The 27281-nt window shown below is 47.4% G+C and overlaps 1 protein-coding gene across 1 annotated transcript in view; it reads left to right on the forward strand.

Moving 5' to 3' along the window:
* Positions 1 to 27281, forward strand: part of NOL6 (nucleolar protein 6) — a 915540-nt gene that overhangs the window by 69553 nt on the left and 818706 nt on the right. The window lies entirely within an intron of this gene.

A 27281-nucleotide genomic window follows, 5' to 3' on the forward strand; every position in this document is an offset into this window, starting at 1 on the left:
TTTAGTCATGAATATATCATATAAACAATATTGAAATGCAGCAATATCTTTTACAGTTAGATGCACCCAAACTAACAATGACCTACCATGGTATGTAATGCAAAAATGTCAGTAACAAAGTACAATAAATACATATAATACATGGTAGCTGAGACGAAACTAGGGAGATTGTCGCCTCTCCCAAAGGGGGATCCACCCCCTTTGGAAACAGGGAGGTGAGCCTGCTTTGTGGAGACTTCTAGTTGGGGGATAGAGACTCTGATAGGGGTGTAGGTCATCAGCCCCCTCTTGCTAACTCCTTTATAGGGTTTGTAGGGGCTAGGTGTTGTAATACCCATATTACCCCCTTTACTCATGGCTGACTTGGTTTCTGATTGTAGATATGCTCAATCTCCAACAAAGAATGAGGTAAGATGCGTGAACCAGCCCTTGGAAGAGTGTCTGTCAAGGAAGTGCCTCAGCAGCCCCTGTGAAGATTAACCTATGGGATACAGGCCAAAGGAGGTGAGGCCCGAACACCAGCATTGGCATGCCAAGCCGGGACACGCTGCAGGAGAGTGTAGTGGGGCACGGCAGGAAGTCTGACCTGGCACCCAGTGGGCGAGTCGCGTAAGCAGCTCAGTGTCAGTTGAAAAGGAGAGGAGACCCAAGGGCCCCCAAAGAGCACCACCACAGGACATCCGGTACACGATTGCTCAAATGCATGCAGCAGATGCTTGATGGGAGCAGCACAAAGTGAGAGAGAAGCCCAAGAGTGGTTGTCGCTCAGTGGAAGAGTCATGTAAGTAGCTCCTCCGCACAGGCTGATGTAGAGGATGAGGAGAAACTCGATGGATTCTGGTGGCAGTGTTCTAGAGGAGCACTGCCACTAGAAGCCAGGTAAGAAGTAAGATGTTGCTCAAAGATATCGAGCAAGAGACCTACCACAGAGCGGGGAAGGAGAAATATTAAAATCCCAGAGTGGGGAGCAATGATCAAAACCCTAGAGTAGGGGCAGAGAAGAGTCAGAACCCCCAAAGTGGCAAGTTTGACGAATACAGGGAGTTCGTCCCTTCTCCCACCGGGGGAGCCAGCCCATTTAGGCTATGCAAAACTATGCATAACTCCCTAGGACACAGGGCAAGCAAGATCTGGCTGGACTGGCACCTCCCCCCACTCCGTGTGAGGAGAAGGAATCTCTAAATAAAGGTTTCACTACATCTCCCTTTTCCCCATGATCCAAAGTATTCATTGGTAACATGGGGTAGTTTGCGCAAATCAATGATGTACATGCCCCTTTAAGACTGGATGGCTTGGTTTCTGACCCATTTGGTTCGCAGGGAAAATATACGGAAACGTGGACTGTGGTTAAAGAGAGACAGCCGGAGAGCGAGAAGCGCTGGAGCACATGCCCGCTGCTAGGCAAGATTGTATGCGTACCCTGTGGGAGACTGCACCAGCCGTGTCCTCTTGGCAATAATTAACCCAATTTTTGGTATAAGTCTGTACTACAGAAGTTGGTAGAGTGGCTGAGCAGCCAGGCTTATCTCAAGAGGGGTCAATGTGAGCTGTAGGGTTGGAACGTAGAGTTTCACAATGACAAGAATCCAAATAAAACTAATGCTCAATGTTTCTGGATTAAACAATATTTATTAATTTAACAGTCAGTTTGAATAAGATTTCTTTAGAAGGGTCAAATATGTAACACTTAAATATACTTCAAAATACGCACTCTGCTTCAATAAATCAGTAGATACCATTTGGGGATGGCACTTCCTACACCCTGAGGTGAATGACTACGACACTGTGGACATTGATATATCACTGGTACATTTAGAGCAATACTGAGTTTGGTGTCAAAAGGAAAAGATTAGGAAAGGAAACAATGTTTAGCAAGTTTCCGAAACAGGTAAGCACTTTTGAACCCCCCATGCAATGTAGATTAACCCTTTCCCAGCTATAACAGTAAAGAATGTGTGACTTTTTGGAGGGACAACTCAAAACACAAAGTCAGAGGTTAGAGTCTTCAGGGAGCCAGGCCAGCCAATGTCAATTGAGCAAAGTCTAGGGGAGCTGAGGCACTTTTTGAAGGTAAGTACAAAGTATTGGCAATGTTTTTGTAGAAAAAGAAATCACTGTTGGGCCACAAGCTGGGAGGCCTGTGATGGTCTTAGCTACAAGCAACTCTGCAAAAGGCATCAAATGCAAGTCTCAACTGAGAGCGAGCAAGCTACGCAACAAGAGGTAAGTACCCCTTACTTCACAGTCCCTTAGGTCTGAAGAATTTGGTTCCAGCTGGCTTCTGTTCCTGTTGTATTATGGCAGATCCTGTTGTTCCTGGGCCTCAGTCATGGGGACACGAGTGAGGACGTCTGGGGACTCCTGCACACTGATTCGAAGCTCGAAGGCAGCAATGGGTAAAGGTCACATCCGCGGCACTTCGTGGTTTCAGCTTCTCGCGAATAGCACCACTGCGGTTCTTGGAAACCTTGTGGACTTTCCTTGCTTCTGGGGTCCAGCACTCTGTTGAGTTGGCTCAGGTTTGGTCAGCCCCGCTTCGAGAGAGTCAGGATGATCTTTCTGGAGCTCTGGTCCGGCTTAAAAACAATGCACTAGATTCTGGTGCTTCTGTCCCCTGGCACTCGGTTCCTGCGCCAGCAATGGAAGTACAGCCAACAAAGAGAGGATTTCCAGTCGAATTCGTCTTGGGGTTGATTTGGTCCCACCAACCCAAGGGGATAAGTCGTCATTTGCAGGGCTTCTCTAGTCGAGGCGAATTCGGAGCTTCGGCATTGCAGCAGGGCTTCAACGGGCAAACCAACGGTCCAGGAGTTGCAGCAAGCTTCTCTTCCAAGTTATTCTTCGGATTCCTTCGTCCAGTGGTCGACTCTGCCTTCCCTGCAAAAGACCTCGCCTTTTATGCAAGTCTCTCCCATTCATTCGCAATTTAGCTCACTCGCAAAGCCGGTGAATCACATTTGGGTGCATTGCTGTAACCAAGGATACTAAGCACAGGGAGTTTCTGGCACCTCCCTCGCTTCCTGCCCTGCCAGACACACTGGAGCCAGAGGCGGGCTTCACCAGTGAATCCCGCCAAAGACAATACGAACAAAGGGACCAAACCTGGTTTGGCATGAAGAGTACTTCTCAGGAAGTACCTTTACAACAAGAAATGGGGGTGAAAAAAGAAGACCGTGGCAATATTGCCAAAATGGGCACCCATGGGTGCTATACAGCAAATGCAAAGGCAGCCCGCGGTTAAAACAAAATGGTAGAAAAAAGTAAACCACCGTCACCAGTCATTCATTTTAGAAAGGATAATATACAAATTTTACGTGAGAAAGTAGACAAAGAGGATACTCAGTAGCCCCTCCAGCAATCTATGGAAGATAGTGTGTGCTGGGTCTGCAAAGTTACAAAAGGTAAGTAAAGTCAATTTCACTTTTCTGCTCTTGGAAATAGTAGTTGCTACTGCACTGAAGGTGCCTATAGAGTTTGTCAGACTCCAAAACCAAAAGAAACCATGTTAAAATCAAAGAAAAATACATGAGTGGGGAAAAAGGTCTAGCTCTCTCCAGGATAAAAATTAAAAGACCTAAAGTTCAGCAAAAGAGCTGGCGGTCTCTAAGGTAGAATAGAATTACCCCATTTCTGAGAATTCTCCCTAACACCAGCATAGTAGAGGGCGTCCCTCCCTCACAGGAAGAGCCAGCAGGAGGAGACGCCCTAACAGCATAATGGGCATGCAGCCGAGCAAGCCCGCAGAACGCTCCTTCTAGCTGGGAGGCAAGGAATCTGGAAATGCCAGTCCCGCCGAAGCAGAGAAAGAGCCCAGCAATGAGCAGCAGGTTGGCAGCCTGCCAAAGCGACCACCAGCTACTGTGCCTCCAGACTGGAAGGAACCGCCGAGAAGAGCACAGCCGTGTACCCCGAAACCAGGTTGGCACTGTGAAACCGCATCAGCCCAAGGAAGCAAATCCCCAGAGGGGACCCGACGCTGGAGGAAAGTTATGCGAAAACATACTCATGAAGGTCTGAAGCTCCAAATAACCCACGTGGGGCCAAAGCATTTGATACCAGGACTGTAAGTCATAAACCTGAAAATCCAAACGCCTCAATCGTGGAGGTGCTGAGAATACAACTATTCCATCTAGGGTTGAAACACGACATACGAAGGGCAGTGAGAGCCATAAATACACAAGGGGCTGAGAATCCCGGAAGGGGCGAAAAAAAGACACGAGAAGGTTAGTGAGAGACACAAACCCACATGACGCTGTGACGCCATATACCCCACGTGGGAGTGCAGATCGGGAGTTCAGTTTAAAGCCACAGGCCCGGGCTGGAAATCCGAACACCCTACACAATATTTGTTTTTTATTTAATTCTATTGTTTAAAGGGCGGACACAGTTCAAGAGCTGCGTAGAGTGTGTCTAGCCGGCATTTGGGCTGGCATCTTTTAACAGTAGCCCAATACTATGAGGTGTGAGAAACCTGAAGGTGTCTCACCTGCTAGTCCCCCGGGGATTTGTCATCCAGTTGGCAGGACACGGCCATCCCTATTGGATCCAGTTCCTGGAAGTGGACCAGTGCGGGAGGATCACCTGGATGGGGGGCCCTCGGGGAGTGGGAGTGGAAGTGGGACATCGACAGGTGAGACGCAGTACAGCCTTCCTTATAACATTTTTTCCCCATCCTACCCCGTAGGATATTCAGAAGCTCTACCCACCCATTTTCCAACATGAACACTTGCTTACACCACGAAAGACAACGGACTAATACCAGAGCCATTAACCTGACATGTCCCAACACGAGGGTCTGGCAGAATCGGGCAATTAACAATGACTACGCACACCTGACGGCCCATTGCCTTCCCCACTAGGATAAAAGTCAGAGCACGGGAGCACACTTTGAGCGAGGACGAACGCACAAAGAAACGGCCATTCCGGACCAGCAGTTTAAACGGAGGAGAAAGGCGGTGAGACCTGGAAGGATGACTAGAAGGGAATTGCCCTTGTCAACTCAGACCCGCGAAGCCTCCGTAAGGGAAATCATAATCCTGGAAAATCCAGCTGGCTTGTGGTGCGAAAGGTGTCGAAGGCACACAGGGCCCTCCCGCGCTGGTAGCCAGAGCGGTGAGAAGCACTTGCCGCTGTGGTGTCGTCCTTGACTCACGAAAGAACAAACTCCAACAGTTCAGCACAGCCGGGGAGTCGGAGAAGACTGATGAGAAACCAAATTGTGCTGGGCCCAAGGTTGCAGGCGGCAACATTGTTGAACAAAGAACTTGTGTATGAACTTTAAAGAAACCCTAGTCCAAGGTCCAGGAGCAGAGTGGTCTGGTGCTGCAGGGGTGCCCATTCGAAGGACTTGGACTGGATCCCTTTTTTGGTTGTGGTTTTTCAAACTAAGAGGACCAAGAGGCCCCAGGTGAGCCGACGCAAGAGGACAAAGTGGACATACAAGGGTCGCTTAAAAACCCTGTACAATTGAAAGTCTTTGACCCGTAACCAAGAGGAAACCAAAGGGAAGTGAATACTGCATTGTATAAAGCGAAGTGAATGGTGTAACTGACAAGTGTGAACCCGGCTTAGGGATGCTTGCAGAAGGGGTGAAGTACTATGACCATGTGAACATGGTGTTGACAAGCGTGAACCTGGCTGCGGGATGGCCACAGTGAAAGATTTTTTTTAAAGACTTGGAGACTCATCCAACAAGTGGAATGTTCTAAGTAAAAGGCTGTATTGAACCCTACGGAGGGAGGCTAACGCTGACAGAGCAAACTGTATTGTTTGGCAAATGTGAACCCGACTGAGGGATACCTATGAATTGGAGTCAACACTAACGCACCTGTGAACATTGTGGTAACAAATAGGAACCCGGCCGAGGGATGTCCACAGTGAATGCTTGGCCATAGTGAACCTGACTGAGGGAGGCCCACGTTGCAAGAAAGATAGGAGCCCGGCGGAGGGGGAAATCGCCCAACGTGAAGACTGATTGAAGATATGTTTTGTTTGTTGTTTATGGTCCATCAGGCCTTCTAAGGCAAGAGATTTTGTAGAAAAGTGATTTGGCCCTAGAACATCCTGGTATCATTGCAAGGAACTATAACCTCGTGCTGGTGAGGCCCAGGAGTGTGCTGTGCTCATGAGTCCCGCCTTGTCCCGTGCTAAAAACGGGGGGAAGGGAGACCCCAATCATGCCATCCTGACTTATCATTTGGTGAACACTTCTTTCATTTCTTGTGAATATTATCCCACACTATTTTGTAACTTGGAGGTATGGACTGGCAATAGTTTCTTTTTAGTATTGGCCCTTTTGATTTGCTAAGACGCCACTAGGACCGCCTTATTATTATTTGATGCTCGTAGCTTGCTCCCATCTTAGATTTAGGTTTAGATTAGGTGTTGTTCTCACCCATTCATACAGTTTAATAAACACCATTGAACTGTGATCACTTGACTCGCTTTACTGTTGCCCCTAATAGTTCCTTACAGAGGTCTCTGCGTCAGTTTGTTTGTTCATTGGAATTAGTCCTTGGTCAGGTGTTATTGTTATGTTATTTGAGCGTGGACCTAGCTTCGAGAAGCAACAGAGAGATATATACAGAGGTATACAACCATATAGATTGGTGGCATTGTAGTGCGGTTGGTGAGGCGGTAGATCCTGGGGTTTCTTTGGGTTTTGGTTGGTTGCATCTTTCTGAACTGGAGGCTAGGTTGGGTTCTGGTTTTTGCATGCAAGGGGACTAGCTTGTTGTGGTCCATAGGCGAGTACCGGGCTGACGGGGAGTGTTAGGTGGAGTTCCTACTTGGAGGTAAGACCTTTAGTAAGCTATCCCAGTGGTTTGTAGATCCTCAACTCTAAGTTTCAGTTTGTACTACCCAGAGACCTTGGTAGAGTGGCAAAGCAGTCAGGCGTATCTTAAGAAGAAGTGAGCGGTAGGGTATGTACACTGAAACCAGCTAGTAATGCACATCAAAAACACTTGGACATACATTTATATAAAATATAGATTTCTTATATTTACACAAACCAGCGCACATGGGCATACTTTACAATGCTTTCAAAAGGCCAATACTTTGAAAGGGCTAGTTGGTAGTTGCTGAGCACGCACAATTGTTAGGGAGTTTGACAGGTCTACTGTACTATCGGTAGTGACGAGCACCAACAATAATACAGTAATTGTATTTATTCTGCATACACACACAAGAGTGACTTGTGGGAAGGAAACCAGTTGGTTAGTGTTATCCTAATAGATCTTCAGATTGTAGAGGTCATTTTCTCTGCACGGCATGTCTTTTAAAAGTCGAAAACGCAGCCCTAGCAAAAATGCAGTTCAGAGAGGCTTAAAATGTTGAAAAGCAACAGAAGTCAAAAGTTCCTGTGGATACTTTCTAGTCTCTAGGAAGGAAGATGCAAGAAGATTTAACCAAGGTCTGTGACCCTGTTAAAGAACTCGTTAAAGGGACACAAGCATCGGCTTGAGTCAGAGCTAAGAGGGTGTTGCCCTGGACTCCTCTATGTGCACTCTGTCTGGAGCGACTTTCTGGAATAAGGTAAGCACCACCTTTTTCCACACAGCACCTTAGGTTTGAAGAAAACTTTCATGGGGCATGCTATGCAATGTTGCAGCTCTAGACCCGACCTCTGCATTCCTTGGTCTGGTGACGAAAGGCAGGACAATGGCTTGGATCTCTCAGCAGCAGTCTCGAAGGAGGACCTCTGGCACAGCTTTCCTCACCTTCTTTCTTTGGTCACTCTGTGGTGTTGGTGCCTTTTGTGCAGCACCAACAAATGACGCGATTCGCTAGTCACTCTTCTTCAGTTCCTGCAGTCCCACGCTCTGATGAGGGAATCTGGATGAGTTGGATTGTGTCTCTGGAGTGTCCTTGAGGGCTCAGCAAAGACATGGACGGATTTTGCCTTTACCCGATGATGTACTCGAAATAGGCAGCAGGTCTCCTGGTATTGAGATTCCGCAGCTCTGGAAACTCATAGGACCTCGGGAGATGGCTCAAATCAAAGTTCGTCTTGGGACTGGTTGTTCCCACCAGTCCAAGGGAAGGAGTCGTCCTTTTCAGAGTTCCTCTGTCCCACAGGAAATGGGGTCAGGCCAGCAGTGGTTGCTTCAGTGTTGCAAAGGGTCTGCAGGCGTCTCTGGTCCTCTTCTGTGGTTAATTCATTTTTTTTTATAAGTGTTTTATTTTAAAAAAAAAATACTTTCAATATTGATACACATAAACACCAATAGAACCATATACATTAATCACAACAAAGATCATCAAACTAATCAAACTATATACATATAAACCAAACCCCCCACCCCCACGGAGTCACAACACATTCAATAAGCAGGCCTAATGCAATGAAAGAAATGTACCCCAGATCTTGTTAAATAAAGCATCTTTCTTCTCCCTCCGATACAACACTCTTTCCATTTCTGCCAGAATATGCATCTCTGCAATTCACATCTCAATTGTAACAGGAGCAGACGTTTTCCAATTTCTTAAAATCAGTTTCTTTCCTACCATTGCACCCCGAAAGGTTCTTTAAGGTGTACTCAAATCATCCAGCATATCATCACTACCTAGCACAATAGTCTTAAATCCATGTCAACCTTTTCTTCAAGTATCTTTTCACAGATCTGATCAAATTCAAACCACATACCCCTCATCCTTGAGCATTCCCACAACATATTATCAAAGGTGTCAACCTCGTGTAAACATGCCCAACATTCAGAGCTGTCACTCATTCCCATTTTCATCAGTCTCTCCGGTGTCAAATATGTCCTATTTAAAATCTTAATTTGATGCGATCTTTCAGAAAGACCTAAAGAACACAACTTCACATTCTCACAGATACGTGACCAATGATCTTCTGTAATATCTTCACCAATCCTCCGGTTCCACTCAAATCTCAAAGCATCTTCCGCCCTATAATTCAACACAATCAGCCTATAAACATAGCTAACTAGGCCACAACCACTCACCCCTGGCTTCCAACCAAGCATATCCACATTGATTCTTTTTTCCATATTCACCTCACCAACCGCCTTCCTGATCCTCTGATAATCTGCTGGACAAAAAGTAGGGATATCAAACTTTATCCGTATCTCTCTAGCCGTCATCCAAATCATACCATTGAAAAGGTCTCGAATCCACTGCACCCCAGCCAGGAACCAATCATGCCAGAACAAAACTTTCCCTTCATGTGTAACACTTGGATTCAGTCACACAGAAGCACTTGGTTCTCTCAATGCATTGAAACCCAAACATGAATTCCGTAAACTCCTAGTCGGTGGATCTTCCATCTTTGTTCTGTATGGCTTACTCGTTAGCAGAGCCCTAGGCGATAACGGGCCTACATGGCTAGACTCTGCACTTAACCAGTCCTCTTGCTCTGGTTTAAGAAAGGCAAATTACGTGCCATAAAAGCCACATGGCATGCTTTGAAATTTGGGACACCCAGCCCACATTTAGACAAAGGCAATTGTAATTTACTAATCTTTAGACGCGGTGGTTTATGGTCCCACAAGAAATCTTGCATGAGTCTATCCAGTTCACGCCAAAACATTTCTAAATATCTAATGGGGTCATACTCAATACATGGTTCACTCTAGGAGTCGACATATTTTCAGAGCATTCACCTTCCCCCAAAGGGAAAGGTGCAACAAGTACAATCTCTCCAAATCAGCTTTAAAAGTAGTGCACACCATATTCATATTTTCTCTCACAAATTCAATAACATTAGGCAAAATCCATACCCCCAAGTATAATAATTTTTCAGCGCACCACTGGAAGCCTAATCGTGTAATGAATCATTTGTCACACAACGGTACTAAGGGCAGAACTTCCTATTTTGCCCAATTGATCTTGTATCCAGAGTATCGATGAAAGACTTCCAAAATATTCGTACAGGCACAGACTCACCGAGGTTCTTGAGGACCAATAACAAGTCCTCAGCGTATAACCACATTCTTTGTTGCATTCCCCAACAATTAATGCCTTGCATGCCGTCGTCGGTTCTCAATGTTATAGCCAATGGTTCAGTACCAAGTACAAATAATGAAGAAGATAGTGGGCACCCTTGTCTCGTGCCACGTTCCAATTCAAAAGGTTTAGACCTGTGACCATTTAGTTTTAACATCAGCCGTGGGCTTGGTATACAGCAGTCTAATCCAAGAACAAAACTGAATCCCGAAACCTATCTTTTCCAGTACCTTGAACATAAATTGCCAGTTTACTCTATCGAATGCCTTTTCGGCAACCAATGAGAGGACTGCCAAGTCTTCTGACAGCTCTGATGCCTTTGTGATGGTGCAAAGTAGTTTCCTCATATTACTGGACGTCATTCTACCTTTAACAAAAACAGACAGGTTCTGATCTATCAGCTTAGGTAGATTTTCCAGCCTTAATACCAGAATCTTGGCCAGGATCTTATTGTCCACATTGATTAAACTAATCGGTCAGTAACTGGACACCAACGTTTCATCTTTGTTTTTCTTTAGAAAGACTGAAATCTTTGCATGTCTAGTCGTGTCTGGAAGTAATCCTTTAGCCTTAGAGGTCTTATACATATCTGTTAATAGTATCAATGCTGAGTCAGGCAACCACCTATACAACTCGACTGGCAGCCCATCCGACCCTGGAGACCTACCAACATTCAACTTTGATATTGCAATCTTGACTTCTTCAATCGTTCGTTTCCTCCTCTGAAATTTCTGGGACTTAAATTTTCTCCAGAAAGTCTCCATTTGCCGCATCAATATGGTTTTCATTTTTATATACATTTTCATAGAACTTCTTGAACACTTCATTTATCCCCACGGGTGTGAATGTAATCCGGCCTTCTGATGTAATCGAGCGCTCCGACTCTCTCGTCCTCAATCTATAAGATAGCCAGCGATCACACTTCTCCCCATGCTCAAAATAAGTGCACTTTTGCTGGAAATACCTTTTGTCTACTCGAATCGATATTAACATTTTCAACTCTCTTTTCAACCTGTTTATTTCAGGAAGCAATTCCACTTTTGCAGGATTCACCATCAGTTCACCTGACATACCTTTTAATTTTTGATTCTAGATCTTTTTGTGTATTGTCACATTTTTTTTTTCCAAACCATTCGCCAGACTTATTAACCTGCCTCGTACAGTGCATTTAAAGGCTTCCCAAACAATGTCAGATTCAACCTCTCATTACAATTCTCCTCCATAAAATAATCTATTTCTGATGAAAGTTTGTCCATCTCATCTACATTGTCCAATAAGATGGTGTTTAGTCTCCAAGTATTTTGTCTACTTACAGTGAAATTCCACTTCAAATCCATAGTCACATGAGCATGGTCAGTTAACACAATATTTCCTATACTACTTGTTTTATAATCTTGCAACATTTCTCCTGCCATCAACAGCATGTCGATTCTGGAATACGTAGCATGTGCTCCAGAATAAAAACTGTATTCTCTCACTAAAGGATTTTCAATTCTCCAACTGTCTTTCAGATTATGCTCCTCCATCAAATCCTTCAATGCCCGAGACTGCATAGCTATCCTTCTGCAATGCCTAGTATTATTCCTAGATTGTTACTTGACTTTAGATCTTGGAGCGTTTGAGCCACCTTTCTGAAAAAAGTACCATCATCCGATGTCTGTGCATAAATATTACAGAAAGTAACCTCTTTAGCCTGAATATTTGTTAAAATAGCGACCATTCTACCCTCCTTGTCGCATATTTCTCTGACAACCTTGATTGGGGCAATCTTCCCAATCAAAATAACCACACCTCTAGACCTTGATTCAAAGGATGATCCGTATGCTATTCCAACCCAACCTTTTATCAAACCACCCATGTCTGCTTTAAGTAGGTGAGCCTCCTGAAAAAATAAATGTCCCCTTTTAAGTCATTCAAATAAGACAATACTTTCCGTTTTTTCTGTGCATTTTTCAAACCATTCACATTCCACGAGATAATTCGAAGCTAGTTGATCACCCATTTTCCAATACAGATTGTCCACCCCCACCCAACCCAAATCCAAAAAAAGACCTATTCAACAGACCCTGATATGTGTTTGTGACCCCAACCGCAAACCCTGACCCACCCCTTCTGAAACCGATGCAAACCACCAAGAACAGCGTGCTAGAAAAAATTCTAAAACACATTCCAGGTAGTCCAACGCCCTGGACTCCTCTCATAAATAACTTGAACTCCCCAATAATTCTCCTATAACCAAAACGGGGGAATCCACAAAATAACGTTATGAAATACTTATCATCTAAATCCAAATCCCTATATCTACCACAGCTACACCTCAGTAAGTCCAGTATATTTTCTCTTGATCCACCGTCATATTCCAAGCCATACATACACGACAATCATCTCCCTCTGAAGACTAGATAATCTTACAGAAAGACTGAAATAATCCCAGAGTGGGAAGAGACGTCGAGGGACGATGGCCTGCAACCACGGGACAGCCTTTGAGCACACAAAGAACTTCCTTTTTAAAAAAAAAAAAAAACTCTGTGGGCAAAAGCATGTACTAAACGGGACAGGGTGGGATCAGACACCATCAGCCATCCCTGTCAGTCTTCCTTTCTTGCTTTTGTTATTTGGGTGTTTTCGTTTGGAGATGGGGAAAGTCAGCCGGTTATAATAGGATTCTGGACAGAGGACCTTATTTCGTTAGACGTCCTGACAGGCTTTACTCTTATAGAATATTGATTAAGCCTGTAGAGTTAGGGAAAGACTATTTAAATTTAACTAGGATAAAACCTGTCAGAATTGGGATGTATACAACCTGATATAGGCTTGACTCGTGTTGGTGCAAAGACCGGTCCAAAGCGCCACACCACAGTCTGTAGGGTTTGATCTCTTTAGCCTGCTAGAGGTAGAAATGCCAGCTCACGAAAGGAGATTCATCTCTACTGGTCTGGCAATCTCTACACAGGAAGGGACTTGTGCTCGCTTGGCAGCTAGTCGGGTTTAGTGTGGAAAAATTCCTTGGATGTCTCTACAGGGGTTATCGACCCAAATTATAGGGGGGGGGGCAGTGAAGGCAGGGTTCCGTAATGCTAGAGCCCAGAACTATAGAATAAAAACTGGAGTCCACACAGCTTGGGATCCTAGAGTAGGCCCCTCACCCTTGGAAAGTTAAGTCTGTCTACCAAGAGAGGGGTAACTTAGGCTGCGGATATGCCAATATAAACGTAACCATTCAAATGTAAGCTGAGAAAAAAACAGCTGGGGAAAATGTCCAAAGCCACCAGCCCATCTCGGACACATCATGCAAGTAACCACCAAGACATCAGAAAAAAGGTAAAGGATCACCTTATGGTAAGTATGGAGGGTCAGATGAAGGACACAGACACTCTGTGGACATGTTCCAAATGTTTTTATTAAAGAATAAAAATAAGTCCTAACTTTTCCTATCACTATGGGATATTCCCTACCTATATATCTAATTGGGGTGCTCGTCAGTTGTTTGTGAATTTCCAAATGAATAAGTCTGCTGTCCAAATCTAATCTAACTAGCTCTACCACTATTCTAAATAAAGTAAGGTTAGGAGAATGGCTCCCTTATCCTGAAGACATGTCTTGCGTCAGTCTTTGAATTTCTGCTTGATAGGTAATCTTTAGATGGTCTCTAGTTACTTGCTGTATCAGTTCATGCAATTCCTTTCATGAGATTGTTGTCTTGTCTCTCCTCCTGAATAATCTTTCCTTGACCTTTTATACTTTCTTTGATGCTTTTTAGAGCGCTTAGAACAACCTGTAAACTTACACTTTTGTCTGTAGTTCTGGTTTCTAGGCAATTGCGGTTCAGCTTACACTGACATTCTGTCTTGTATTTTGTTTACTTTGATGGTCTCGTTGAGCTTCAATTTAGAAGACTTTCTCTTAGGTTGCGCTCTTCCTGTCTTGAATAGCTTGTCTAATTTTCTTCTTCACAGGGTATTGATATCCAACTTCTCTTGTTCTCCCTCTCAGGGATTTCTGTGGGCTTTCTCCCATAAATATAATTCCTAAAGGTTTCTCTATACTTCCATTCATAATATTCTTTCTGTTATGCTCCCTTCATTCTGTGTTGAAGGTGGGGGTACTCTCCCCTTTTCCCAGGGTAGTGATATCCAAGATTGCTTTCTCTCCCTCTGAATGACTTCTTTCTTACATAAAAGCAGTTTAAGTTAATCAGTGTTGTATTTAATTTTTTGTTACTTGTACTGGGATGAGTTTCTTGAACTGTATAAAGATTCCCTTTTGGCCTCCCTGTCTTCCCGTCATCACGGTTATCTTCGGCAACATTGGGGTACATCTCTGGGCTCTGGGCCTGCATGGGAGTTTTTCTCTCGCTCCTTGTTGCTGTCGGCTCACTGTCACTGGCGTCCTCTTCCTGGGAGTCTGGCTCCTGCAGCATCTGTGACCCTTCAGGTAACCGGGCGGGTTGTTACTTCGTTCTCATGATGGTATCTGTTGGTTTGTGGGGTGCCTGCCCGACACATATCCTTCATGGTCACGCCACCACCTTGTTTTGGGCTCAAGAGCTTGTGCTGCTTGCATCTAGGACATGCTGTGTCTCTGGCATCTCCAGGGTTTTCCCCGTTTGGGTCAGCGCAAACTTCAATGTTGCAGGCTTTGCTGTTAGCTTCTGCTCCGCCTCCTTCAGGTGTTACGCAGGGTCGTAATGTCTATGGCTAGGAAAAGGACTCCCTTCTCCTAGCTTGTAGGTTAGACTTAGACTTGAAAGTCTCTTCTTATTACCCTCTCGCTCTCCCTCTCCCCCTCTTTCCCTCCCTCTCCATCTCCCTTTTAAGGGTGTCTTCCATTCTATTGAAAAGAGGAAAACTGAATCTTGGGGTGATCCTGTGTTGAGACCACAGTGCTTCGAGGGGAAACTTGATTCTGCCGAAGACAATTTACAAAAGGATGCAGGTCTCTGGTTATCAGCTTCAATCAGTTCCCTTTTCCTCACCTGTCACTTCAGTACAAACCGCTAAGTTAACGGAAAAGTTCTTATTCTAACACAGGAGAATGACCCCATTATCTTTGGTAAATGTCTCTCACAGTTAGTGTTTCACAAAGTTCTACAATTATCAAGGTACTAGGAGAATCACTCCCTTTTCCTAGTTTACAACCTGTTTTTAGCAGGCTTTTCTTGATTTGAACACTGTCTTTCAACTAGCTCCCACCTGGACGAGGGAGAGACTCCCTGAGCTCTCCTTGAATCTTCAATGGTTTCTTGAGTTACTTCAATGTTAAATTCATCAATTCTTTATATTCTCTCCACTGATTATTTTGTTCTCTTCTTGGATACTGTCCTTCAACTGGCCCCCACCGGGACGAGGGAGAGACTCCCCGAGTCCTTCTTGACTCTTCAATACCACAGTCTTATGGAACTGACCAGGGAGTTGCCTAGCAAAATAATCTACGTCTTTCTTGACTTCTGGTTTCGCCTTCTCAAATTTTCCCAGCCCCCTTGACTTTGTACCCTTTTCCTGCTGGTGGTATGGGTGCAAGTTTCAGACCAAACGATCCACCCATTGCAGGCCGTGCAACCACTGCAGTTCATCGTACTTCCCATGCAATCGCCTAAGCAGCTCTGCAGTAGGCTAGTGTTGGTGGTCTTGGCTTAGTTCTTGGACCACATTGTCCACCCACCAAAGGTCACGCCACCAAAACAGACTCAACTTCAGGGTTGTTGACTCTGTGAGAAACCCCAAGGGTATTCTCCCGAGTAGACCTCGAGAATCCCTTATTCAGGTGGCCAGGGAAGGGCTGGCACTCGCTGATCCCAGGGTGGACGAGCGAGGGAGGATCACCTGGATAGGGGAGCCTGGGGTTATGCTCGGGGGGGATGCCCCAGGTGAGATGCGGTTTTCCATCAGGGAAGAGGACAAAGAGGATTAAGTCCTTGAGGCTTTTATAGGCTGTTCCAACTCAACCTCCTTTCCACCCAAAGAATCTCCCTTACCAGATGCAAAGGGGTTGTTGGATTCTGGTAAGTCCATAGGAACTCATTCCCGCTGCACTAAGAAACTACATCTCACAGAATCCCTGTTTTCCCGTTGCGTACCCGAATACTCCTAGTCCTTCTTCTCCATGTCCCTCTGATTATTATTTCCCGAACTCCCAGTCTGTTTTGACAAAACACTACCTTCCCACAATCCCCTCTACTCATTTTACAACCCCTGCAAATCTCACCTTTCAGAGTTGACCAACCACTCTCCCTTTTCCTAAACAAACACTTTCACACTGTGACAGACAATGGATTAACAATAAAGCTGTTTACCTGACATTTCCCAACACAAGGGCCAGGAAATTGATAACTATGCACACCTGGGCTTGGCGGCCATGCGAGAGTGAGCAGACTCCGAGGAGCTCCCGCCAGATCCGACCAGAGATCCTGAGAAAGGCGTATATCAGTAAATAAAAAGACAAACAAACGCGAGGAAAAGGCGTCGGAAGACCCAAGGCACACACGGGAGAAGACCCGAGGAAAAACGGAGACCAGAAGAGTGAAAACGAGAAGGGAAAGAAGCGCGCGGCACCACCGACAAAATGGCGGACGCGCAGCGCTGAAAAAAGGACCCGCGTCCCAAAGCACGAAGAAGGCCGAAGAGCAGGAGCAGAACCGGGCGAGACAGCTGATCGACGTCCAGCGCAGGCAAGACCGAAACACCACCGGAGTGGCAGAAACCCGAGACGCCGACTGCAGGGATAGCCGCGTACCACCGACCCGGAGAAGGTGAAGACGGCACGGCTCGAGAACGGGGAGAGGCCCGCGGACCGGAACTGGAGAACAGCTTTTCCCAGCCGAAGCGGGACGAGCAGCGGCAGTAGGATCCCGGCGGTACAACGGAAGAACCTGAGCGGTGAGGCAGCGGAGGCGAGGGGCGACCCACAGACTGAGCCCCGGAAGAGCGAAGGTGAGAGTTAACGGCGGAGAACCAACAGAGCGACGTGGGACCCCGAGAGACGAGGCGGCGGAGACCGGGAGCCGACCCGAGGACCGGACCGAGAGAGCCCCCCCTTGACGCAGAAGCGGCGGAGGCCCAGCTGAACAATCGGAGAACCGGAAAACAAGGCAGAACGGATTGAAAGCGGCCCACAGACCGAACCGAGGCAGATTCCCTCACGTTGAAACGGAGGTGAGCAACAGCGGAGCAACGAGGGTCCCCACAACGAGAGGGAACGGAGAGCGAGGGCCGGACCATAGAAGAGCTTCCCCCGACCGACGCAGAAGAGAGCAACAACGACAAATTGGATTGCTGAAGAGGAGTCCTCACCTGCCAGTCCGGAGCGGAACCGAGGGAGACAGCAGATCAACACCCAGCTTAAGCAGGATCGGAACATCACCCGACCGGCAGCGGGAGGAGGCACCGACGGCAGCAACGGGGAAGAAAGCCCGAGACAGCACCACGGAAACGGCGCGACATCAAACGAGGAAGGGGGAAGGCTTCGAGACCCACGGTCAGGAAGCAGCCCACAAATCGGACCGAAGAAGAGCCCTTCCCTGCCGCAGAGGTGACTAGCAGATCCGGAGAGGAGAGGCAGCGACGAGACACAGGAACCGGGCCCAGGAACAAGAAACATACCGCAGGGCGGGTCAGGGAAGCCGAGACCCAGCTCTAAACACCTAAAGAGAGAGGGAAGAGAACACCGAAGAAAGACACGGCAAACGGACAGAAAGGGTAAAGCCTCAGAGAGATATCGCTTAATAACAAGGTAACACACACAGGAAGAGTGGAAGCGAGTGGGGGAACTGAAAAGGGACCCACTGCAGCGCAAACGGAGCCAAACTGAACAGGGCCCAACTACAGGCCAAGAGCAGTGGGCATTAATATGCCAGACAAGTCTAAAAGCGGCAGAGGGAGACAAACAGTCATGGAGACATTCACCCGGAAGAACGACGACCAGCAGCCAGGGGCCGAGGAGAAAGACATGCCGGAGTCATATGCCACGCAGGGAGAGATCAGGCAAGTGGAAAGCAGTATACTGGAAGCCATAGGGGCGTTAAAGACGTCGATAGAAGGAAAGCTAGATGCAGTGATGGTAGATGTGGGACTTCTTAGACAAGACACGAGAAATCTGGCGGAAAGGATGACAACAGTGGAACAACAAGCACAGAGTAACTCAGTGGAAGTGTCCGCCTCGCGAACACAAATGTCGGAAGCACTGGAAAGAATTAATATACTAGAACGCAGAGGGGAAGACGCAGAAGGTAGGGCCCGACGCAATAACGTACGAATAGTGGGGCTGCCAGAAGGAGAGGAAGGAAGGGACCCCACGGACTACATAGAGAACCTCCTGATCCAAGAAGTAGGGGCAGGGACCCTATCCCAGGGCTTCGTAGTAGAAAGGGCACACCGAGCGCTGACTAGAAGACCGCGCCCAGGAGCACCACCAAGACCAATGATAGCAAAAATTATGAACTTTAAGGATAGGGAGAAAATCCTGACTTTCTCGAGAGAAGGAGGGAACATCACAAGGAACGGGGCCAGGATAACAATATATCCAGACTATACGGTACTGGTGCAAAAGCAGAGGGCCCAGTTCTGGCAGACTAAAGAGCGCCTCCGAGCAGCAGGGGTGAAATTCATGCTGCTGTATCCAGCCAAACTAAAAATACTCCATGACGGAAAAACACAGATCTTCGAGACAACGACCGATGCCCAGGAGTGGATGGACCAGCGTGGGATTCCGCAGTCGGCAGAGAGGAACGAGCGAAACAGAAACCACCCCCAGCAAAACAGAGATTAGAACCGAGCACGACAAGCATACTCAACGCTACAGGAGCAAGAACAAGACGGTAGAAATGCCCTACCGGGAAGTAACAAAAAAGAGCAACCGACAACCATCAAGTTGAAAAGCCCATAGTAAAGAGACTTACAATGGGAGCACGAGACTTGGAGAAGGGGAACCGCCAAGACCCACAGAGAAGCCCCAGCAAAAACAATGTTTATAGTGTCAGTTTCAAGACACTACGCCGCGACAGGGAAGGCCGAGGAGGAGAAAGCGGCACCTGGAAAGCGACGGAGCCCGAGCAGAGGAGGGGAGGCTGGGCGTTTGTTGACGTTATTTAGGTTAACAGTTATAACAGTTGGGAAGTTAAGGCAAAGCCCACAAAGAGAGGAGGAGAGCAGAATAAGAAATAACAGTTGTCACACACAAAGAATCAGCAAGGAAAACAAATCCAGGGGACAGCACCCACAAACAAAAAGCTGGCGGGAGGCACGAGGCAAAAAACTCAACTGCCAGAAGAAGGGACACAGATCCCCAGCAGGAACGCATCGTGAGAATGAGACACCGAGCGAGCCCATGGGAATGAGCAGGCCGCAAGCGCTAGTCCCCACAAAGACCAAGATGTCCTAAGAATTGTCACGTGGAATGTCAGGGGGATGAACGCATACGTCAAGAGGCTAAGGATCTATACCTGGCTAAACAAAACAAGGACTCACATTGCACTGTTGCAGGAAACGCACCTGACGGCGGAAAAACAGGCCAAAATAAAGGAAAAATGGGGAGGCCAGATGTATAGTGCGACGTATTCCAACTACGCCAGAGGAGTCATAACCTGGGTCGCCCCGGGCGTCCCATTCCAGCTCATCAACCAGGAGAAAGACACGGAAGGGAGAATCCTGGTAGTCCATGGGATGCTAGAAAACCGGGAGATATGCCTCGTGAACACCTATGCCCCTAATCGCGACGCTACAGCCTTCTTCAGAATGCTCCCGCCCCGGCTGGCCCCGTACAGGAATGCAACGATGATTTGGGCAGGTGACCATAATTGCACTCTGGATCCCCGGCTGGACAGGTCGGACGATAAGCACAAGAGAGCGGCGCCGCCAGCGAGAGCACTACAACAGATACTAGACCAGCTCGGACTCGAAGACGTCTGGAGGAAGGTACATGGGGAAGAGAGAGGATACACGCATTACAGTGCCCCACATAGAACATTCACACGGATTGACTACCTGTTCACGGGCAGGGAAACACTGGGAGAATTCACTGAGGCATACATACACGCGCGAACCCTATCTGACCACGCCCCCCAGACGATCACATGGGCGCACACACACAGGAGAGCCCCTATACCAACATGGAGATTGAGGGCAGAGGCATTACTGGACACGGGCTTCCAGGAATACATCCAAAGCGTGATAGAAGACTATTTTGAACATAATGAGGGTAGTGTGGAGAGCACAGGAACGGTCTGGGAAGCCTTTAAAGTGGTAGTCAGAGGAGAGGCGATGGGGAAAATGGGAGGTCTCCGACGAGAAACCCTAGCACAACTAGATAAGATAGAAAGGAAAATCGAGAAGGCAGAGAGACAAGCGGGGGAAGAGGGGGCGGAACAAGGAAACCTCACCACCCTGCGACAACAGTGCGTGGAGACCTGGGAAAGATTGGGACGACTAGATTACGGGAAATACATACAGAAACTACATGCTGAAGGGGATAAGCCTAGCAGACTCCTAGCCTGGCTAACCAAGCAGGAGACTAAGCGGGAGCCAATTAACGAAATTCAGAACAGGGAAGGAGAGGTGATAAGGTCCCAAGAGGGAATAAACGAGGTGTTCTCGCAGTTCTACGAGGACTTATACTCCAGGGTCCAGGAGGCAGAGGAGGGGGACCTGAGGGAAGCCCTCGCGGAAATCAAACTCCCACAATTGACGGAGGAGCAGGCCCAAATATTAGATGCCCCCCTCACCGTAGAGGAACTAACGGAGGTTATTGCCCAGCTCCCGACAGGGAAATCTCCGGGGCCAGATGGGCTCCCGGGGGAATTTTACAAGCAATACAAAAATGATATAGCCCCGAGACTACTAGAAACATTAGAAGAAGCATACGAGAGGGGAAGACTCCCGAGCAGTATGTCGGAATCCATAATAGTCCCGATCCTTAAACCGGGCAAGCCCCCCCTCGAGTGCGGTTCCTATAGACCGATTTCCCTAATAAACCAGGACTCCAAGATCCTGACGGCGGCACTAGCCAACCGCCTGAAAAGAGTGCTACCCACCCTGATCCATACGGATCAGACAGGGTACGTGCCAGAAAGGAACACGTCCTGGAACCTGCGTAGACTCCACTACGTTATAGAAAAGACAAACCAAGAAGGTGGGGAGTGTGCTGTAGCCTCACTGGATGCAATTAAAGCATTCGATTCGGTGGGATGGGACTGGCTCCTGAGAACGCTCACCCACTATGGGATAGGCCAAGGGTTCACAAGATGGATAGAACTACTTTACAAAGACCCGAGAGCGAGAGTCAAGACGGGTAGACAAATCTCTAGGGAATGGGGCATAGAGCGAGGCACAAAGCAGGGATGCCCCCTGTCCCCAATGTTATATATCCTGGCCCTGGAGCCGTTCGCAGTATTCCTAAGAACGGATTATAAAGACACAGGCATAGAGATAGACGGGTAAACACACCAGATATCCATATACGCAGACGATATACTCCTTTACATACAGAACCCACGCACCCACCTGCAAGACCTACTGGAGGCGCTGCGCGCATTCGGTAGGTTATCTGGAATAGTGGTCAACAGGGAAAAATCCGTGCTGTTTCCCCTGGCAGACCTACGAGCAGTGCCGTCAGATCAATTACCACCTCTGGGCATCACGTGGGCCCCGAACACCTTCAAATACCTGGGAGTGGAGATCTATCACGACACCATGGAAACACACGCAGGTAACACACAAATAGCTTTAGACAAAATTGAAAAGGCTATGAAATTTTGGCAGACGCTGCCGTTGGGCATGATAGGCCGGGCGGCACTACTAAAAATGACAGTCCTACCCCGACTCTTATATTACTTCACGAACATCCCATACAACATACCAAAGCCCTTTTTCAAGCGCCTACACACCATAGCGAGAACCTTCCTATGGGGAGGGGGACGAAACAGGGTGGCACTAAGCACACTACAAAGAAGCTATGAGTGGGGAGGCATCAAACTCCCAGATTTTGAGCATTACTATTTGGCAGCACAACTCCAATTTGTGGTGCGATGGCTGGGCGAGGAGACCTCAATAGACGCAATAATTATGGGGCCAGCACTCCGGAAGTATCACCTGAGAGAATTACTATGGGTCAATGCCGCCCAAGCAAAAGAACTGCCCAAAATAGCCCAACTAGGCCGAATACTATGGAAAAGAGCCTGGAAGACACAGGGCATACGAGACCCCTGCTCAAGACACATCCCACTGGCGGGGCTGGTGGACACCCGAGTGGCCAGCCTGACCACGTACAGGGCACAATGGGAAGACAAGGGTGTGGCCCAAATTGGGGACCTGTGGCGTGACGGACAGTGGGTTGAATTCCAGACCCTGATGGATGAACAAGATGTACACAGGGGCCAATTCATCCTACACAATAGCCTAGTCCAGACAATAAAGAAGAGGTGGAGCACTATGCCAGAACCCGAGGACACCGAAGGAGAACTAGAGGCATGGTACGATATATCCGAAGGAGGCCATACGGTGTCCAGACTCTATGAGCGAATACTGGGACACACCAACAAAAAGACACTAACGGCACGGACGAAATGGGAAGAGGAACTGCAACAACCCTTCGAAGACGAGGAATGGAACAAAGTCCTCATGTACACAAAAAAGGTGTCCAGAAACGCCAGGTTCAGACAACTGCAGATATACATAGTACATAGAGCATATCTAACCCCCAAGAGAATGTCAAAGATAGGAGAAGGACAATCCCGGAGCTGTCCGCGGTGCGGAGACGAACAGGCCGACATGGTGCACATGTTCTGGTCGTGCCCGCAAATAGCAGTCTTCTGGAACACGGTGAGAGAAAAAGCGTCGACAGCAGACATACAGATGCCAGCAAGAACACCAGCAGCATACCTATTGGGCCTGTTCCCAAGAGGGCACCGGCAGATGACGCACGTGGCAAAAATGAAAGATTTAATGACGATACTAGCGAAACGCCGCATAGCGATGGCATGGAACAAGAGTGAAGGCCCTTCGAAGGAAGGATGGTGGGCCGACCTACAAAAATGGGCAATAGCGGAGACGGCAGTCTGGACGAGAGCCACACAAAGGGGAGAGAGCAACAGCGGAGCCAGATTACAAGCATGGAACTCCCTGGTGCAAGACCTGCTTGGCAGCACAAGCGATGACGATACGACTGACATTAGCGATCCAGGGGACACAGGAAACGACGAAATTGAACCGCCCACGTCAGGAGGCACTACATAACTCACAACGGAGAGAACTAAGGAGAAGGAAGAGAAGAGGTCGTGACCTGCGCAGACTCTGAACAGTGCAACTCCAACTGGGAAAGACCAAACCCTACACGTAAAGACAAGACCAGGGGAAATTTCCAAGGAAAGGAGAAAAGCCACTGGGAGACTGGCCCCTCCGCCACGAACTTGACAACGACCGGCACCGGCCCGAAGCGGCAAAGGACCATGAACATACTGCGGCTGCCTTTGGGGAGAGGGAGGGGGGGAGGGAGGGGGAAAAGACAATGGGAGGGGGACTTTTGTTTTTGGTTCTGTTTGTTCTCTCCCATCCCTTTTATGTTGTAAAACCAATAAAAAGAAGTTAAAAAAAAAAAAAACTATGCACACCTGACGGCCCTTTCCTTCACCACAGGTATAAAAGTAGGAGCACAAAAGCACACTTCGAGCGAGGTTGATCGCGCGAGCAATCGGCTATTCCGGACCGGCAGTTCAAACGGAGGAGAAAGGCTGCGAGACCTGACAGGACAACAAGGAGGGACTTGCCCTTACCCTTTTCAACTCCGACCTGCAAAGCCTCCGAAAGAGAAATCATAAGACCGGGGAGTCCAGCTGGCGAGTGGAGTATCAGATGTCAATGGTGCCCGCAGCCCTCCCACACTGATAACCAAGGCGGGAAGATGCGCTTGCTGCCGTGGTACCGTTCTTGACTCCAGAGACAAACGCCAATGGGTTCTGCACAGCCGGTGAGTTGAAGAGAGATCTGATAGAAAACCGGACTGTGTTGAGCTCAAGGTTGTGAACAGCAACATTGTCTAAACATTTGAACAAAGAATTTGTATGTGAAAGCTTGAAAGAAAGTCCAGTAAAGGACCAGCTTTAGAGTTGTCAGGCGCCACATTGGCGCTTAAATGACCATTGCTGGTCCTCTTTGTTGAATCTAGAAGTACCAAGAGGCCCTAGGAGAGGCCGGTGTGAGGAGTCGGAGGGGTCATTCAAGGGTTGAGTCACACTCCTTGTACAATCAAGTCTGACACATTGACAAGAAGGAAAGCTCAATAAAGTGTGTTAGAGAACTGTGTGTATTATCAAAACACTAAAGGAGGTATGAGGGTCAGTTACCTTACTCGTCAAGCAAAACCCTCTCGATAGGTTTCAAAACCTTAGAGCACTTTGTGTAGCCTGACTGGGGCTTTAAGGAAAGCCTGACTGGGGGCTGAGACCTGAACTTGGGTAAGAAGGGAACCCAACTGGTCTGAAGAGACTGTTCTGTGAACTGTGGTAAGTGTGAATCCGACAGTGGAATGCCAAGAGAAAGCTAGGGAAAGAAACCCTGCTTTATGATAAGATTGTGAACTAAGGTGGACCTGATGGAGGGATGCTGAAAGAAAGGTAGGGGAAGGGAACCCCTGCTTTCTGATGAGAATGAGCAAATTATGAACTGGGGTAGAATGGCTTTGTGAACCCGACGGAGGGATGCCAAGGGGAAAGCTAAGGAGAGTGTATCCCGCATATTGATAAAACAAAGTGAACTGTGTATTTGGCAAATGTGAACCCGGCTGAGCGTTGTCCACAGTGAATGGTTGTTCAAAAATACATTAAGACTCTTGTCTATTACAAGCTGTTGATAACTTGTATGAAAGGCCGTAGTGAACCCGACGGAGGAGGCACTTGTTGCACGAAGGATCGGAGCCTGGCAGAGGGGGATCCTAAGGCGAAGAGTAATTGCCTGGTGAAGATTTATTGAAGGAACATTTTTAGTTTTTGTTATTTGCGACACATCAGGTCCTCTGAGGCAAGAGACTTTGAAAGAGACTTGGCCCCAGGATGTCCTGATATTCTGGAAACTAACTATAACCCTGTGCTCAAGAGTCCCACCTTGTCCCTTGCTAAAAATATGGGAAGGGAGACCCCAGCCATACCCTCCTGACTTAACATTTGGTGAACACTATTTTCTTTTCCAGTGAACCTTATCCTACACTATTTTGGTAATGTAGCGGTAAGGATGGGCAATAGTTTTTTCTTTATTTTATAGCATATGCCCTTTCGATTTGACTACACTCCACTTGGACAGTGTTATTATTATTGGATGGTCGTAGCATGTTCTTATTCTTAGATTTAGGTTTAGATTAGGCGTTTATCTCACCTATTAAACAGTTTAATAAATACCCTTGAACTGTGATCCCTTGTGTCTGTCTTTACTGTTGCCACCATGAGTTCCTTACATCTCCCAGCTGTAAGGTAAGAGTTTCATAGAAGTGATAAATCTTCCTGACCTGTGTCAACCCCAGAACATTTTGCTTGGACTCTCACCTAGTCTTTTACTCTTTTTATGGATGGCCTTTTTAATGTATCTCCATAGTGTATGTATAGTTGAAGTTATAGTTTCCTATAATGTTTGGGCTTAGGCTGGTTTGCCCCTTTGGGCTTCCCTGTTACTTTCTCTTTCATGTACTTGGGTGAACTACTGTTCCCAAGTAGTAAAGAGGGATTTTCATCCCCTTTACATTTTGTATACGTGAGCCAGCACACCCCACCGTATGTGGAGTGCTGGGGGATACAATGTATTCCCTTTCTTACTTACCTGGTATCATTCTTGTTAAAATTGCGAGTTTACTTGAATGGCTGGTGGCAGTGGTTTCAACTTTTATGACTTTTAGTCTTTATTACTCGCTGGATTCAGCCACTGTAATGCACAGAAGGGCCACTGGTTTGCTAAAATTGTCGGCTCCTTTTTCTGCCATTTCCTGTGTACTTGCTCCTTCTGAGGTCTTCCCCCTGCCTTTCTAGGCGGGAACAACCTCAGTTTAAGTTTTGTCTTTGGCGGGAGTCCTTTGTATTCCCCACCCCGACTCCAGAGTGTCTGAGAAGGCAGGAAGCGAGGGAGGAGTCAAAACTCTGCATCCCTTTGTCTGTCACCTTGACCTGAAAGGAACCAACTGGACAGCCAGACCGCCCGTTTCTGTAAAATGCAGGGGGAGATTGCAGACGTTGTGCTGTAGTTCCTGATAAATGCTCCGAACCTGGAAGCTGCTGACCAGTCGACCACTGGAGCTGAAACCAAAGAGTAAGTTGAAGAAAAGACAGCTGTAGAGATTTCCAGCGACTAGAGGGCCTGCTGTGTAACCGCAGCCTGCTGTAACCCTTCCTTTCAATCGAGCTACGGGGTCCCGAACGCAGCGGCTCCTACCAGAAGCTGATGAGATCCACTAGTCTCAAGAAGTCCTGCATTTTGAGCCATCCCACTATGTGCTGTGACCTTGCTGGGCTGCAGTACACCATACCCTGGGACCTTGAGCCATTGTACAGTGCATGGTCTTCCGAATCCGTCCGAAAACTTTGGTGGCCTCCTCGTTGGCTCTCCAGAGACACGATTCAAATCCCTGAAGTCCCCTCACCAGAGTGCAGGACCGAGAGTGTGAAGAGAATCCGACCGGCGAGATTCGTTCATCTGGCTGCTGCAAAAGGCACCAAATCCATAGGGCCATGAGAATCTGTGAAGTATCCATTGCTGGAAGCCTCCGCTGATGACTGCTGCTGCAAGTTCCCATCCAGTGTCCAGTTCTTCGTCTTCAGACCAAGAATCGAGGCACCGGGTCCTGTATTGCCGCATCCTGAAGGCATCCAGTCCGAAGCTCTTATTTTCTCCAGAGGTACTCTGTGGGCTCAGGTGATACTTATGTTAAGTCTGGTCTGCATCCTGTGAGGCTAAGTTTGTGTGGTTGGGAGTTTACCCATACCACTTGCAAGGGCCTATTGCTGGAACACCTATAGGGAGCCTTCTTAGAAGTCCATGAACACTTACCTAACTCTGAAAGGAAGACTTGCTTGTTAAAGAAGATCTCTGGAACATTGACTTTCTGCAATTGAAACCTATGTCAACCTGCCTACAGCTGGCACTTAGACCACTAGGGTCCGTCTTCTGCCTCTGAGAAAACTCATGCAATAGACTAGGGAATGACTGGATAAGAAAAGGCGTCTCTCTTTAAAGCATAACCAGTTTAAAAGTACTTCCTTGCTGAAAGTGATTAGTGTTAACTATCTTTGTGAAAGAAGAAGATGCAAAGTATCCTTAAGTTTATGCTTGCCTTTGAGTTGCATTCTG

The sequence above is a fragment of the Ambystoma mexicanum genome, chromosome 6p (assembly GCF_040938575.1).
Source record: "Ambystoma mexicanum isolate Mex_15411 chromosome 6p, UKY_AmexF1_1, whole genome shotgun sequence".
Classification (NCBI taxonomy): Eukaryota; Metazoa; Chordata; class Amphibia; order Caudata; family Ambystomatidae; genus Ambystoma; species Ambystoma mexicanum.